We start from the raw sequence: 6,675 nt of genomic DNA on the forward strand, positions 1-6,675 counted from the left end.
CCGCTACCTGCACCCACCACCACTGCCACTAACACCCACCACCACAGCCACTACTCTATCTAACATTAACATTAGTGATGTCACTACTACCACCACCTCTACCTTCGTCACCACCACACACTACTGCCATCACAACCACCGTCGCTTCTGCCACCATCGCCGCCGTCACCACCACCGTTTACTATTTTTATAATTTATATAATATATTTTTGCATATAATTATAAAAAAGTAAAAGTAAGCAAAAACCAAGAATAGTAGTTCTGTCATTTTACACTATTCTAATTCCATTTTCTGCCAACCAAAAAAAATAAAATTGGATTTAAATTTCATTTACTACTACATTGAATTAGATTCCAATTCAAGAGAGATTCCAATTGCCCAATAGATTCTAATTCCTTCAAAAACATTCTATGAACCAAACGTCGCCTAAAATACTATTTGGTGAGTTTTAACATGATAAATGCTAACTGGTGAGTTTTTCTATGTAAAATATTTAATGAGCGAGCATGTTAAAGTATAATGTTATAAACGGTGTGATAAAAATGTTGCATGTATAACTCATATGTGAGACTTAATAATAATATAAAATAATGGGACATACGTTTAATGGGTAGTAGGCTAAGTATGGTGCATACCCTGCATGGATACTTTGGTGAGACAGAGAGTTACAACCACAGCCAGGTCTAACGGGTTTCAAGGTGACCATTCGTACACATGGTCCCGTTGTGTGGTACTGGAGTAACGTGGGTGATCTCGGATTCCATATATAAACATCATGTTTGAGTGGGAGGTATGTTCGAGGAAATCACATTTGAACCACTCTCGAACGACACAGGCCTTAGACGTAGTCAGAGTAGTGACCGTGAAGAACCAGAGCCAGTGTTACGGGTGAGATTCACGCATCACTTAATGCATTGTGTCGTCAGGTCACGTTAGTAGACAACATTGTCTTTTGGGAAGGTTAGTGTGTTTTATACCTTACATAGACTGAGAATGCTAAGTAATTAGTTTGGTGAGTTTAAAGAATAGTTATTATGGGTGAGGTTTAATATGTAATTAAGTAAAGCATAATGTGTGGTATAGAACATGAATTATGGTTATGTGTATGTATGTATGAATTGTATAAACTATGTGTGTTTCTATATCATTGTACTTGGATTGACTCATTGTACTAATATTGACAATTGATATAATGTGTGTTTGCCATGTTGTTTTGATTGGTACATGAAGTTAAGAAGGAGCGAGACATTGGTGAATGGGGATGCAATTTTGGGGTAGTTACTATGCTTAATATGACACCACTTTGGGACAAGTTTTCATTACATTACTTTTGAGAACTTAATGGATGCTTTTGTGAATTTTGTATTAAGTGGTTGTTTGAAACAAGTAACATTGGTGATATTTTCTTAATATACAATATAAGACTTATGCTAACATTTTGTAAATAAAATGGTTAAAATAAAAAGAAAATTTCGGATGAAAAATCACGATGTTATAGTGACGACGCTACCAGAGAAGATGGATAGTGGCGGCAACGTTCCAAATCGACACAGATCTAAAAATTAATTACAAAAAGGCCTAGATCTGAAGAGGGTGAGGGTTTTCAGATCGACAATGTTCAAGGAGGTTTTCAAAGGTTATTTTTGTCTTTGTTGGAAAATACGGCGAGAGGTGTTGTCCGGTTGGGAGTGGTTATCCAACAACAATGAAGAGAAATAGAGAGTCTAATGTGAGGGTGAATGAGTGGAGATAGATTAATATATTAAAAGAGAGATAGTAGGTTGGGTGGGTTAGTAGGAGGTGGTTGAAAGTTAATTTTTTTTTTTAATCAGAAAAGTATTTAGAATAAATAAAAAAAAAACTAAAAAAAATAAGGTCAAATTCATCATTTTTTTTAAAATTAAAATAAATTGTACAAACTTCGCAACAAAATCAAAGTTTTAGACTATTGTGCTATTCCAAAACTTTTGTGACCAAAGTTTTAATTTTCAACATACCACACAAACAATTTTTTGCAATTTTCTTTTAAAAAACTTATAAACTTTTTGTTAAATATAAATAAAACTTAATTTCCATTTCTTATATATCTATTTATTTATCAATTGTTTTTCGGTTATATAAGGACGGGTGGAACTGCACGGGTTCCAAAGTCAATTTGACAATGAGCCCAACGAATTAATTTAATTTATATTTCCAGTTTTCCATTTTTTATTTAGAATTTAATATAGACACCTATTCACTTTTCAATTTCTATGTTACCTTTGATAATATTTTATTATAATAATCCAACTTATTGAAAATATTTAAATATAAAAATATCTGTCTCAATAACTTAATTATATATGTAAAATAAGACCAACATATAATATTTTTTTTAATTAAATAGAGTAATAAAACCATTTATAGTATAATACAGTTTTCCAGCAATTTTTTTTTCTTTTTCAATATATGAAATCTGAAAATCTAAAAAGCGTTTCCAAACTGAAATCTAAAACTATTTCACAAAAACTAAATTAGCCGAAACCCAACGCCATGTTTATTGTATTTATATTCTTTTTGTTAACCACAAATGAAATGGAAGTCAAATTGAAAACTCTTTCTCTTAATTCCGGTGCATTAGGAACAATGTAATTTTTTTAATCATTTACACAATAAAGACACAAGAAAAAAAAACCTTTTTTTTTCCTACAAACCGAGCCTACTCAAGTCAAACGGAACTTTTATTTATTTATTTTTTCTTTCTTTTATTGGTGCTTTCAAAATCGTGTAGAAAACCCAAAGAATAAATGTTTTTTTTGCTGTTAAAACTAAACAACTACAAATGAATTTGTTTTGTTGTTATAAACCGAGTAGAAACTAAAACAAATAAAAGTTTTAAATTGTTGTAAAATGAGTAGAACCAAGGAGACAAATTTTTTTTCTTCAAATGTTCGTTTTGTACAAATGAACTTGTTTTAAGATTGTAGGAATAATATTCCGGCAATGTACGAAAAAAAAACAAGAAAAAAAAAACTTAGTCATGTGTTTAACACGTTATCTTTAAAACAAGTTTGTTTCTTAGGATACAATAATTTAAAATAGTTCTTCAAAACCACCCGAACCCTCAATAAGCCTAGATTATACATTCGATATAACAAAGAAATAAAAAAGATAAAAATGGAAAAGAAAAGATTTTGGTAGCATTCTTATATGTCTCAGATAATTGATAATGATTGTATTTATACAACAACCCAAAACCAACAAACATTTAAATTGTTATTAAAACAAAATTCATAAACAACATTATATTTAATATCGTTCTTAATTATCAGTTGTAACCAAAAATTGAACATCAATTTTCGATTACACACCATTCAACCCCTCAACTTCGGTGATTAGTTTCAGTTCACTAATTATTTTTCCAACATGTTTCATTATGACTTATTCTTTATTTACTTTTGTTTATAGAATGTAATATTGTATTCTTTTGGTATTGTAGTATTTAAAGCATTGTATTTCTAAAATAAAATACATAAACATATAAAACCAAATAATTATACAAAAATAAAAAAATAATACTCCGTAAGCTAAAAAACAATGTCTATTAAAATATATAAAAGGATATAACCGAATGTCATGTAATAAACGCAAGTTCGAAAAGGCAAATTGTCGATTTAAATGTATAAAACGATTCAATACATAGAACGGCTGATTCTGCTTTTGTGGTTATTTTAATGAAAAGCGGTGGACGGCTGCTACACGCTACCAATTAACTTTTTCTGTCTATCGTCACGTTTTTGGTCTCGTCCTGCATAACATATACACCTACCACGGAACTACCCCTTCACAATGCATTGCCCTAGGCATTACTTTTCACGTACCTAACCCCCTTCCTAGTCCTCAGTCCCCACCCACTATTTGTATGCCCCATGATGTGTCATTGTGTTGTACTTGAGTGGTTTAATATTATTTTGGCTGCTTGCATGCTTTCTTTGTTATGGTATATTTTTTAATAGGTGAAAATAAAATGATAAATTTTCTTTTTTATAATTAGAAAATGAGATGCGGCTACGTTCCTTTTGGGCTATGTCATAAAAATTGAAAATAGCAAACTTTAAAAGATGTGTTGAAAGTGTAAATTGACACAAATAAATTAGAAAGCCGACAACCCTTAAAAATAAATGTTAAAAGTGTACAATTAAGAGAAAGAACATTATAGTGTGAAAGTTGCAAAAATTAGAAAAATATAATGACAAAGGTCTAAAGAAGTTTTTTATTTTATTTTTTATTTTTTTGTTATTATTCTTTTTATTTATATAAAAAATTTTGACTTCAATGTTGAAAAGTATTAAAATCACTAAAACTTTATGAAAAAAACATCTAAATATATAAGTTTAGACTACAAGGATAAAAAAATATCAAAGTCATTAAAGATTTATGACAAAAACCTAAAGATAAAAAAATTAATCAAAACTTAAAAATGTAAAAGTTTTTACTTCGAGAATGAAAAATATCAAATTTAACAAATATTTGTGGCAAAAACCTAAACCCAAAAAAATTACTATTCATAACAGAACTTAAAATTAATATATATATTATGTGTTTCTAATTAATTTAATGTTAAAAAAAATAAAAAATAAAAAAATTGATATTGTAGAGTGGTAACAATTTTCGATGTCTGGTGGAGCTGACGTGATGCTGAGTTAGCAATGCTTTTCCAATGGTTTGTGTATGATCAATCCCCATAGCCTAACTGTTCTCTATTATTTGATTATCAATCTCAAACTCTCTATATCACTTTCCTCCATCCCGTTAATCTAGTTCTCACTCTTATTCTCACATTCATTCCCTTAAAAATTACACTAGTTATTCAAATACAAAACAAATACACACACACACATATATATATATATATATATATATATATATATATATATATATATATATATATATATATATATATATATTAGACAATGGTTACTTTAAGTTTAATAATTATTTTTATAAAGAATATAGTTAAATGTATTTTTCTTTTTGATGGAATTGGGGGGGGGGGGGGGGGGGGGGGGGGGTTGAGGAAGGGTGCTCTGGACAAAGCCCCCCACCCCCACCCATGAACTCGAAAACATTTTAAAAATAGTCCCATATGGAAATGGAATCTCATGAAGGTTTTTGACATCCCTAGTTAGACCAAAAAGTATGTACTTAGGAGGTTTGATAACTGCCTTTAATTTATGATAAATGATTATTATCGAAAAATTTCTTTGAGATCTAGGAATCCAAAATACATATAAGGAAATAATCAATAGGAAACATTCTAGACATCAACATGCAAACGGGGGAGGGGGAGGGGCAGTTCAGGACAAAGCGTCACCCACCCCTGCACTCGAAAACATCTTAAAATAGCCCCATATGGAAATGGGTCCCATGGAGGTTTTCAACATCCCTAGTTAGACATAAAAAAATGTGGTTAGGAGGTTTGATGGCCACTTTAGATCTATGGTAAATGATTATTATCGAAAAATTTCTTTGAGATCTAGATATCCAAAATACATATAAGGAAATAATTAATGACATTAACATTCTAGACATTAACATGCAATTGGGAGAGGGGGAGGGGGAGGGGAAGTTCAGGACAAAGCGTCGGCCACCCCTGAACCCGAAAACATCTTAAAAATAGCCCCATATGAAAATGGGGTCCCATGAAGGTTTTCGACATCCATAGTTAGACCAAAATATGTGCGGTTATGAGGTATGATGGCTCCCTAGATGTATGGTAAATGATTATCATCGAAAAATTACTTTGAGGTCTAGAAATTCAAAATAAATATAAGGAAAGAATCAAGATGACTTATTATTCTGGACATCAACATGCAAATGGTGAAGGAGGCCAAATAGATACTAATTATTGATAGTTATTAGGTATGTTTCTTTCGGCCGCAAAAACTTTTCGGCCGCAAAAACAGTGGAGCAGAGGATGAAAAAATGGTCTTTTTAATCCATTGGTAACGTCCAAATTAAAATAGTTAATGAACAAAACGTGTAAGCTATCCTAAATAACAGACTATTCGTATAATTTACTCTAAAATAATTGATGTAACAAGTGTAGATGTAGGTAAAATGAAAAAAGTATTAGTTTTTTTAATGAATGATAATAAAAAACTAGAGTAGCTAAAACAAAAATTTTAAACAAGTGGAGCGACTAATGGTAACTTAAACAAAGTTTAATGATAAAACAAAATATTCAGAAAAGTTCAACGTCTAATTAGAGTTTTAACAGCATCATTCCATGTTGGTGTCGGTAGCCATGCCACTTACACCAACTATTATCGGTTAGATTGACTAAAATGAAAATAATAATAATAATAAACAACTTTAGTGACTAATAGTAGGTTTAACAAAGTAAAATAACTAAAATAACACATAGAAAAACTAAAAAGTTTCATTGATTAAACATGACCTAAAATGATCTATGGTGTTTCAAATAAGGAAAATGATATAAATGGTCCATGTGTGAGAAAAAATTACTAAAATAGTCAATGTGTAACAAAAAAAAACCCACAAAAAAAAGGTATTAATCCAACACTACTTCCTGCCCCTAAAAAGAATCATATCATCCCTCTACTCTGCAAAAATACAATTACGAACATGCCTAAAAGTGCATTATACCAAAGACAAAGACATATTATGTCTCC

The sequence above is a fragment of the Lactuca saligna genome, chromosome 2 (assembly GCF_052625555.1).
Source record: "Lactuca saligna cultivar CGN05327 chromosome 2, ASM5262555v1, whole genome shotgun sequence".
Lineage (NCBI taxonomy): Eukaryota > Viridiplantae > Streptophyta > Magnoliopsida > Asterales > Asteraceae > Lactuca > Lactuca saligna.